This window comes from Platalea leucorodia (genome assembly GCF_965183815.1).
Source record: "Platalea leucorodia genome assembly, chromosome: 6".
NCBI classification, from domain to species: domain Eukaryota; kingdom Metazoa; phylum Chordata; class Aves; order Pelecaniformes; family Threskiornithidae; genus Platalea; species Platalea leucorodia.
In genome coordinates, this window is record NC_138828.1 from 13213391 (window position 1) to 13225095 (window position 11705).

Below are 11705 nucleotides of genomic sequence, written 5' to 3' on the forward strand. Positions count from 1 at the left end.
AACACTACAATATCAATGTTAATGACTATTCTGCAATTGCAAAGTAACAGTGTTTCAGTACCACAGCTATTACTTACCACCTCATATTTAAAATTTTCTGCTAAAAAAGAGTTATAGCTGTACATTCCCACTCCCAGCCACAGTTCTTGCCCAGTAAAGGCACCGCTTGCAGACATGAAGCGTCCACAAAGGAGAAAAGCATCCTTTTCAGACACAGGTAAACCTTAACGCTTAGGTGACAGTTAAATATACCAAGAAAATAATATTAGAATGTGAATCCAAGCAGCTTCTTTGGAAAGTGTTTAGCTTCCTATAAACCTCTTATGAAGTTCCTGACTTCTGCAGCCTTTGAGAGCCAGAGGAGAAACCATGCAAATAAATGCTACCCACATCTACTGATTTCTCTAACTGTCCAACCTCTATTTAGCAGTACAACCAATTTTTAAGGTCCCTCAAGATGTTTGCTTATCTGCTTCTCCACATTATCGGGCCCCATTCCTCTGACTTGCAGGCCAATGGCAGAATACTTCATACCCATCCTAGCAAACAATTCTGGCTTCTAGAACAAGGAGGCTGCACCCAAGAGTCCTTGTGAGAAATGGTCCTCACCACAGGTTGACCATTAAACCAAACCAGGAGGGTAGTAGCTGTCCTGATCCAAAACAATGACAAAGGCCATCTGAAAACCAGAGGCAGCTGGGCGTCTGTGCCCACAAATATTCCCAGACGTGTTCAGTTCACTGGCCACTAAGCGTACTGCATTTCAATACTATCTGACTTGTCCAAGAGCCCAGGGTGACCTCGAGATGAAAGTCCCAACAGGGTTTCTACTTTGCAGTGTCGGACACTCAGTCGGTGCAAGCTCAGAAGGGTCACTTTTCCAGTCTGCTGCGTGGCTTAGTGTTTGGCACACAGCTACCTCACTAGTCAGGAACAGCACAGATCTTGGCCCAGCAGGGCCCTACGAAGCATGGGAACTCTTTGGGGTACCTACTGTTGTAGGCAGCAACGCCAATATCTTATCTACACTTCTCTTCCTCCAAAAAGACATGGGGGCAGATCCACTGGCAGAAAGTGAAGCGCAGTCCCCCCAAATGCTTTAAGTGTGACTAGACCTCTCACTGCCCATTCACCGATCAGTCCAGACACAGGAGAGCATCGCTAGCCTTTCTGTATTTCCAAAGGGTTGTATGATTAGTGGTGATTCTGCAGTCCTACTCTATGGGACGCTGTTTAGCCAACAAGCAGGAAATGCTATAAGAGGAAAGTAAGGGAATTATAATCACCGGGGTCTGGAGGGGAAAGGGGGAACTGTTTCTTCTGAAGGGGGAAGAACACAAAAAATTTTGCAGCACGTTCACCCAAGCTTACTGAGGCGAGCGTGTGTTTTCCATACTCTTTCCTCAGAGCACATGGAGATCCTGCCAGTAAAGCTCTAAACTAATGTTGCATTTAACTACTACTGCAGCCTTTACTTCACCATAAACCTACCTCATCAAAGCTTTTTATATTAATGGGAATAAGGCCAGGTCTTTCTTACTGATGTAAATCCAGAAAAAGCATCACCAAAACCCATAGATACACCAAGTTTCTGTTTGTGCATGTAAATCACATACATACTTAATACCCAACTTGTTTACTTAAATAAGGAATTTAAGTCCATACAAAAGGACGGCCAATTAAAAACTCGACATAAGGAAAAAGGGAAACTAGTAACACATATGTAAAATAAATTATATAGGAGCACTGCTATTAATTTGCAGAGTCAAGCTAGAGTTAGGATTTAAATGCTCACTGAAATACATATACAAGATATTTTTCCTGTCCCTTGTGTACTATAAAGGACTTAAAAATAGTATGACATTTAGGATTGCAGTTTTGCTCTTACAGCTTTTAAAATATATAAGCAAAAATACTTGCATAACTATTTTGGTCATTCATTGGGGGAAGTTATTTGAATTTTCACGTAGTCTGGCAACACATCTGCAATTATTTTGTGTTATTTAGAACACATGTTTCATGAAACATAATACCAAAGAGCTGCTCTATATTTAAATTCAACCATTTACATTTTTTTTTAAAGGCTGGGTGTATGTGTTTAAGTTAAAATCATAGAAAATAAGGATTTAAATGTATTGAGGATGGTATTATCATTACCACTGGTTTCTGTTTTTATAGCAGTTTTTATCCCAGGATTGCAACATGTTAATTAAGGTTTCTGTTCAGAAGAGCTTTTGTCTCCAGGAAGGCTGTTTAGCACATGCTTAGTGAGACTTATGCATAAGCTTAAATTTAAGCTCATTTTAATGTGACTTCCTGAACAGTGATGTGTCTTTAGCACATAGGTAAGGGAGTTTCTTCTCTTTATAATTAACTAAATTTCATACTATCCCTGAGGTCTTCTCAACTCACATAGTCTAGCCTCTTTAACAAATTCTGCTCTACTGTAGTCCAGGGAAACGAAACACAGACAGACTGAGATCCACATTTTCCAATCTGGTCCTTAATTTGGGGAAAATTTCCTTTTCCAGACCAGCCTAGAATCCTAGGGATTTTTCTGAAAATGAAGACCTACCTGTGTAAAAGGGGGAAACTCAAACCCAGGCTACTCAGATTTACTGGTTCTTTCATATTTGGCTCTAAAATTGCAGAAAATTAGCTTGTTATAGAAACGTTAGATCTCTGGTCACCATTAATGTCAACGAGAGTCATTACAATTTACAGCCTCACAAAGTCAACAAACACATAAAAGAATGTAAAACGTTTAAAGGATATAAAGGAAAGCAAAATTATACTCTATTTGATCACTGTTACACATGCTTCAGGAGTTTCCCTTTAGGATACATTTGAGTTCTGCGTAGAGTGATTTAAACAAGTAACATGTCAAAACCAGACAGTTCCATTCCCGGCACCAGGAGCCCAGCAGACACAAACCTGATCTCCTCTGGAGGTGTGCAACCACATTAATACAACAACAAATCCAAGTTAACTTCCCAAATTGCTTAAAGATGGCACTTCCTTTCCTGTTTCAAGCTGGAATTTGCAGAGTATTGCAACACACTGTAGGAAGGGTTCGAGAGTGAGCAAGGGGAATGAGAAATCCACTCTCCATTAGGTCGTAGGAAAGGTGAAGCACATCTGACCCAGGGTACCACCCACCCTGAACTGTCCTGGCACATTTCAAGAAAGCAAGCAAGACCACATAACCAAGAGCAAACAGCTAATATACTGCATCCTTGTTGTATATGTGTATATAGTATTTAATGCTTTTCCTCTTTCTCTAGAGCACTCAGCCTCGGTCTGGCAAGTGGGCTGCACACCACAAGTTGCATGCTTGGTTTTTGTCATTGCCGAGTCCCAGCAGTGCTCACGGGACTCCTCTTGCAATCCAAACTGCAATCGCCAAGCTCAAATAAACTTTTGTTTTCCTTTACACTATGTCTGGCCGTCAGAAATAGGAAAGATAGCAGTACTTCATGTGATCCAGCTGAAGTCTTAGCCTGCACCTGCTGTTTGTAGATCAGCTCCAGACAGATGTTTTAATAAGGTAAGTGTTGATAGAGTTTTATATTTCTCTCAACTCTTAAACGCATCTTTGGAAGTACCACTTAGCAGCACTTCAATACTGATGCTCTTGAGTCCCTGCAGGTATAAGTTCCTTTAGAACTATATATCAGGAAGATTTCTCAAAGGAAAATCCACTGTCGGAAAATTCCCGCTGATCTCACAAATAAGCAATGTAATAGGAACTAACTATGGCAGTTAAGTGCTTTGGAACAAGTATATTTGGACATCCACTTCCCAAACACACAGGAAAAGTGGTGAACTCTGCTATTGACTCAGAGATTAACAAGCACCATAAGGCAGGAATCCTAAAAACAGGCTGAAGAGAGGAGCGGGATTTCTGATGAACTCTGCCGACAGCTCCTTCTGCTGCAGCCACGGGGAGCTCCTGGGCAAGCACCGCGAAGCACTCACTCAGTGCAACACCTGATGCATAAGGTTGCTGGAAAGCACTAGAGGTTTTGTCATTTCAAACTGCAACTTCTCACTGTCCCAGAAACACAGGGCCTGCGCGAAGCAGAGCGCTAGCAGCACAGCATAATGCTTATTAAGCCAACAGCTGGATTCTGTCCTGACTTTAATGTCTAATTTCAGAGCTTAGCCTCAAGCAATGTGTCATTACTTGTCTCACACTGAAGTAATAGCAACATAGATAATCACAATAACACAATTTTTGCAGAAAATCTCATTTCCAAAAGTAGAACGCAAAAGACCTTGCCCGGTCCCCGCTAACACTCACTGTTTGAAACTCCATCTGCTCTGGATATAATAAAACTCTGAAAACATGGACTTTCTGTGGAGCTGGCAGGCACATTTCTCCACTCAAAACGTTAACATGATCTTGAATACTGAGAGTTACTTTTTCTAAATGTGGCATACAAAGAGGGTACTTGAGAAGTACTCTCAATTTGAGCTTATAATTCTGGTGTGTCTGGCAGTGAGAGGTGAACTAGAGATCAGCGCTAACTCTGGTTTGTCACCGACATCCGTTGAACGTTACAGATGCAGTACTTCCCATGACACAAGTCTATGGGCTCTCCGAGATAGCAGGCTCTCTTCTGAAGCTCTTAAACAGCTTTGGATCCGAAGGGAAAAGACGATACAGACCATTCTCCTCTCTTTCAAATACTTTGAAAAATTACCCTACTGAACGCGGGTTTGTTGATTTTTATCTTCCAGGTGCCTAGTGTCCTGATTACGTTTACTGAAGAACAGTCCAAATACATAGGCACCTGTAACTCATATGCTGTCATGCAACTCATGCTATGTTGCAGATATTTTAGCTGGCTACAGAAACTCAGAAGCTGCTCTGATGTGTCACACCAGCAAAACATTACTTTGCAATAATGTAATAATGGTATAATAAAAACCATTATTAATATACTAATTATAATTAAATTACCAGTTTATTAATATTGAAAAATTGGCATTATACTTTATTTCTTATAATCAATAATAATAAATATTTAGCATTATAAAGCTGCACACTGGCAAAAAGTGCTTTCTTAAATATTTTGCTTGACATCAAAAGCAGGAAGCCTGAACTGTTTCCCACCAAGAACATCCTGGAAAACCTCTTTGGGAATTGCAGCCCCCTCAGACATACCACACACCATCACAGTACACTTATTTAAAACACCTGGAAGAACGCGAGGCTGACACAATGTATGAGATCATGCTTTCAGTCTCTCCAGCTTGCTCTTTTGTATGGCATTTGCCATCTTGCCAAGATATTTATTCCACCTTTCAGACCATTAATCATAATGAAAAGATTTATTTTATCTGTTTGAACACTGTGATCAGCATCATTTTGCAGAGTACGCATTGATCTCTTTAGATTTGTGTTCACAGAAGCATCTCGAGATATTGTGGACTGGCAGATATTGCCCTCAGTGACCAGGAGCTTGTCCCAAACACTGCAATCAAATATTAGGTTTAATTACAATGTTGCATATGTATTTTTTTTTCTAAATTGGATTAAGTCTATTGAAATAATGGCATTTTCCCAAGCCAGCCCCAAAGACAAGAAGACCCCTCAGCAGCAGCAAAGCTCCCCATGGAATTCTAGCGGACCACAAAAGGAAATGTGTTAAGAGCTAAATTAAATTCATCCTTTACATAGGCAGAAAAGGACAAAAATAATAGAAAAAGAATTCCTTCTTGCCATGCTCCGAGCACCATGAGCTGTAAACAGATGAGGGGAAGCAGCATTGTGGCCCCATCCAGCACTGCCCTGACAGCTAATTCAATCCTGCCACCCCAAAGGCTGGTAGAGCCTGTTATGGAGACACCACTTCTGAAGCACGACATCTCTGAGCTGCACATTTCTGAAGGATTGGGGAGCGTTCAGGGGAAATATTGCTACAAGTTCACCTTGGCTTTATCTTTCCTCCCCCTCCACAAATTTGGCACTGGCCACTGCAGGAAACGTAACACTAAGCTAGATGGACCTTTGGTCTGCTTTGGTGCATCCATTCTTACGTTCAACCTCGCAGAACTTCAGGACTTTTTTAGGAGGGATTTTGTTTTCTTAAAGTGCATTTCTCTTTCTTTTTTTTGAATAGTGAGGCTCATCGGACCTGCCATGTCAGCTAACGTTTTTCTCTCTCCCAATGACCCATCAGCTCATATTGTTCCCCCAAAGCATTTCAAAGTATCTGAAGGATACGTCTAGGTTTCATAGGTATTTCATCTTTCAAATCTGGCTTCTGTATTGCCTACAGTTTTTCAAAAGCACCAGCTACTTCCTACTATTATTTCTTCTTTTGTTTTTAATAGAGGCTGCTTCTGTTCAGCATGCTTTTGAAATCATGCTAATTACACAGTTATCTTCTGGCATATCTGCACAGATGTGTGTGGAAAGACCTCCCTAGAAGCCTTAAGGCATATTCACTCGCTGTTGATATTTCATCTGTTTCAGTACGTAACAGGTTATTCTGGGCTGAAAAGCAGGTGAAGATGGTTTCAGCCAGACACTGCTGCAGCAGAGAAGCTGCATTTGCTTCCCCAGGCTTCAGGGGCCCTAAATCCCTGCAGAAGGTAAAGGTAAGACCTTAAACTGCAGCAGCTAAATCCACCCAGGCTTTCAGTCAGAGACCTCCTTTCGGAAGTCTCACTCTTAGATCTTAGAAAAAGTCACGTATTTAAAGAGATATGAAACAAAAATGTTGTTGCTGCCTAATTTTCAAGGCCGTGAGCAAAAGGTTTCTCAGGGGCCTTGAAGAAAATGTCAAGGTACAGAGAATTATTTTTTTTTTTGTTTTTTTTTCATAAAAACCTTTCCTGCCCAGATGAAACTTTACTGCTCTCAGCCTGCAGAGGAAACAAAGGAAAACAAAAATAATGTACATACTATAACAACCCCAAGGCACAAGAAAAAGCAGAAAGAAATAATCCACAGCAAGGTTAGAGGAACATAAAAGAAGAATTACAATAATGTAACATAACAGGTGTAAGAAAGCAAAATGAATGGATTAGATAGGGCTGGATCAACATGAGACACTAGCGTGGCCTGACCTTTAGAGCAAAGGTGTACAAACAGTAAATTACTGCCAAAAGCAGTTTGTGATCCACTGCCAGTAGCAGCTAATTTGTCACAGCAGAAGAGAAGGGGTAACACAAGATTACAGCTGCCATTTATACGTGGGAGAGGACAACGCAACACACATTTCTGGGCAGCAGAGTGCTAGCCAGAGCTGGCAGGGGACTTTTTGGTGCATTCCTTGTCAGGGTTCAGGGACATTTCAATGGCCCAGATAATGTCTGAGGCATGTAGGAGAAAGGAAAACAAACCTGAAAGTTGCTGCACACAGATATGAAGACAACAGCAGCCCACGCTTGGAGGGGTGCAAGGGCAATCACTGTGAAATGATACAGATTAGATGAGGTAACTGGTTTTTGCATGCACCATGTATGTGGGCAAATTCCCATGGGAACAAGAAAAAGTTGAACATGTCCCACCCTTACTGTGTTTTCTATATATTCCATATCGGGTGAGACACTAGAGAGCCTGATATTACGTCTGAGAAAAGATAGCTACCTCTGACAATAATTCTTAAAACCATTCTGGGTTGGACAGGGGATGGACTGTAAAAGTGCTTGTCCTGTACAGAGCAACGGCAGATGATCCAAGGTCAGCAGATTGAGAAAGACTTACTTCAGAGATGTCTGTGAGAAGGTAATTTGAAAAAGAGAGCCATTATCTGCAGGTCATGCTAAAAGATTGTGCTGTATCCCAAAGTGAAGAGAGCAAAGAGGACCCCTAAGGAGATCTCAAATAGTATTCATACTTGAGTTTTATTCATTTGGTCTGATGTCATAAATTTATGATTCCCGTAAATGGATATTGCTCCCCAGTTGGTCTTTATAGCTGCTCACAAGGTAACACGCTGGCAGGACTGCTCAGCATTTACATCACTGCCTTCTGAAATGGATACAAATCACAGATATAAATGATAGAACTGCATATGAGAAGGACCCTTAGTTAGTCAAAACAAAGTTTAAACATTAGGGCACAGCCAATATAAATGTGACTTTCCCTGCGTGTTTAACAGTTTTAATTAAATGAATTGTGTTTATCATGAAGCTGCTATAGTCGCACACACTGGAATGCTACTGTGCTTAGCAGAATAAAAATTCACTTCCCCAAAGAGCTGACAGGCAAGTCCTCCTGTGAGTCAAGTTAGTCTAGAATAAATTTAGAATTTATCAGATGCCATAAGAGTTTGCAGTTTTACTAGCAAGTAAGAAATCTCCTTGAGTTTATGATCTTAGGAACCTAATTGTAAACCAAATGCAATTATAAAACTATATATTATAGGGTGTTGTTAGATACTCTCCAGTTACACATCAACAAAATTTCCATTACAATATTATTTCATTCTACATTCTTTGGCTTTAAAACTGGTTTTGGTTATAGCAGCCATATAATTTCTCTGCTACATTTAGATGTGAGACTCTAAACTGTGACATCCTATAAATACATCTGAGAGAGATAAACTTCCAATATTTATTTGGTTGTTACTTAATAAAGGAGGAGAAAAACAGCCAGAGAGAAAAAGAACTTTGGTGATGTAATCTAGTTGACTTCCTAGTACAAAGGAGCAAGACTAACCAATTACTTTGGACGCTTAGGCCATCTTGTAATAGGGTGGCAACAAAAGTCTGACTTCAGCACTTTGCAAAAACCTGCTTCTCAGATAGAAACTCACGGTAAGATGAAATCATAGGTACAGCAAATGCCCAATTTGGCATCATGTTTTCTAGTAATTCTGCCAACAATGGTTAATAGGATTTAAATATATTCTTATTAGGAGGTGTTTCAACAGTATTTTCAAAGGATGGTACTTTCTGCTTTTGGTTACCAAATTTTCCTCTTTGTTTTTTTTCCACAGAACTTGAAAATGATCCTACAAGGAGTTATTGACAAATGATGTTTGTTATCTAAAGTGGCTAGCAGGAGCACATCCTCCTCACAGCATGAAAGCACATTATACTGATATGCTATAGAGAGCCAGAAGCCAAATGAAAATTTTCTCCCACAGCCTATGGAGTCTGACAATGATAATACTTTAATTACAAAACTGAAATTCAGGCTATGTTGGCTGAAAGGCTTCCCAGAGCTCACCAGTCATTCTGAGTTCGTTTCTTTTTTTCAAGGAGAAGCCACAGAAATCAGAAGAAACTTCTAAGGCTACTTGGTTTTGACCCCATGCCAAGCACAGCTTGAGAGCACAAGTTCTAATTATTTGGGGGGTTAGTCTGGGGTTCCACTCAAATCCCCCAGTACCGAGCAAAATTCAGAGAAAAGAGGAAGCCTCCCACCACTGTCGTATCCCATCTCAGCAATTCACTGGGAACGCTCGTTCTGTGACTCCTCTTTAAAGCCACCGATAAACCTCAAAGCAGCTAATTGATGGAAATTTATCTCTGCATCTTTGCCTAATGTGACCACCCAAGATGCTGTGATATTACTAAATGTGTAACAGAGAAGGTCGGCAACTAAACTCAAGCCAGAAGCATGGTCATTACTGAAGATACAGGCTTTTCTGTAAATGCTCCTCATGAATGTTAATTTACAGACAAGAGAAGTAGAGAGACAATTTCAAAGTATGGGGAAACGGGACAAAAATTACGGTAGCGAATATATACTGCATGGCTTCAGGGAAGTTCAGCGTGTTGAAAAGGAACTGCTCTGAGAGCGGGTCAGCAGTGGGAGAGGGGCAGCCTCCCTCGTGAATGAAATTCCATCTGAAAAAACCACTCTGGCACCATTGAGGCCCAGGTACATCTCCCCTCTGGGGGCAGGCTGGCTCCCAGGATCGGTAAATTCACTCACGTGAAGTTGTTGTAGACATTTTTTTAACTTACCTATGTTCCCTTCCTACAAAACTAATGAAATTCTTTTCCAGAGTAATATTAACAGATTTTTCACAGTAATTTGCTTTCAGTTTCCTATAGTCAAAGCAAGGAAATTCTTCGGCATGGCTTAAGTCCGAAATTAAGTTTCATGTTCTCTGTATGGCTTTGTAGTAGGCTCATATAGCAAAAGCAGGTTTACTCACAAACAGAAACTAATGTTTAGGCTTTTGTTCAGCTCTTAATAAACAGATAGGGAACTTTGTCCCTTAGAGTGTCTGCTGCACTCCTAGATATTCAGGTAAGCCAAAAGAGTAAAACAAAGCTCTCCAGAACGGCAATCGAAGGCAGAATAGTAAATACCCTTAATGTGTGTGAAGAGCAGAGAAGAGTAGAGACTGAGTCTTGCTGACATGCTGGACTGGCCACCTGCTGTTACTCACCAGAAATTTGGAACAGATTTTTCCTTTATGTCCGAACTCTGCTTAATGAATGAGAATAGGGCTGGGCACTAGTTACATCCTCCTGACGCTTACGGACAGTCTACGCTCCTGACACAGAGGCTTAATCCTGCAACACATGCCTATCAGAAAGTACATTCAATAGCCAAAGACAACCGCTATTTCCAGCTCAAGCTGACCCCTATTCTGCATTAGAGTCTAAGGTGGCTTTGCCTTATGCAAATTAAGAAATCTTCTGCCTTCTCTCTCCTTCCAGTCTGAAACTCTTAACTGAGCACACCATAACTGAGAACCAAGGCCAAGCTGTTTATAAATTATAATGATAAATTATAGTAATTATTCAGGTTCATTGCAGCTGGATTTGCTGAAGCACATACGCAGTTAACCAGTACAACCAGTGAAAACTTAACGGTTCCTCCTGATTCCAATTTTGTCATCTAATGCATGAAAAAACATGGGTTATTTTTCCCATTAAGGAGATTTGTAACGTTGCACAGTGTTCCATTAGCGACTGAGGGGAGTATTCTTTCAACGAACCAGTGGAAAGAAAGAGTTCAGAGTGATTGAAAAGAACAAAGGATGAACAAAGGACATGGTGACTTTTTAAGGTGATGCAAACGCCTTTTCTAAGTGCTTTTGAGCTGAACTTCACACATGCCTGTTCCCATTCTCCTTTCTAAGCCAACTCTAATGGCTCTTTTAGCATTGTGATGACACATGCATATGGATGGCAATCTCTCCTGAGCTCCCTGAATGCTTTAAAGGCCCAAGAGACTGCATTTTAAGTATTTAACCAGAGCACTTGCCTTCAATGTATATATCACCTTGCAAATTGTCAGTGCTACAGAATATTCATGCCAGCTCATATGGGACCAAAGTTGTACTAAACCTGACAGCAGCCGCACTGCCATCACATATGTTCTGAATAACCCTTGGTCAAAGCCTCAGAACTACAACTGTGTAGACTTGCGTGTAACCAATCCATCATTTATTTTGTTTGTTGCCCAGCACTAAGACTTGCAAATCACATCTAAGTTTTCCTGCAATGCAATTACTTGCTGATATTGTGCCAAGTTCAGACTAATGGTTTTCATGCATCATTAAACATACTCGGAGTGGGATCCTACAACAGGTTTCAAACTAACTTGGAAAGATTTTATTATTAAGTTTTTCATAAATGGCTCACTTCTCAGCTTGTGGCTCTGTCCTCATAAACATTTAAAATACAGAGTTAATACATCAGCTTCCCAGGAAGGTGCCATATTAGCTGTTGAGGTTTTTTCAAGATGAAATTGATAAAACAAGTGCCTAGTAGTGGCCCTC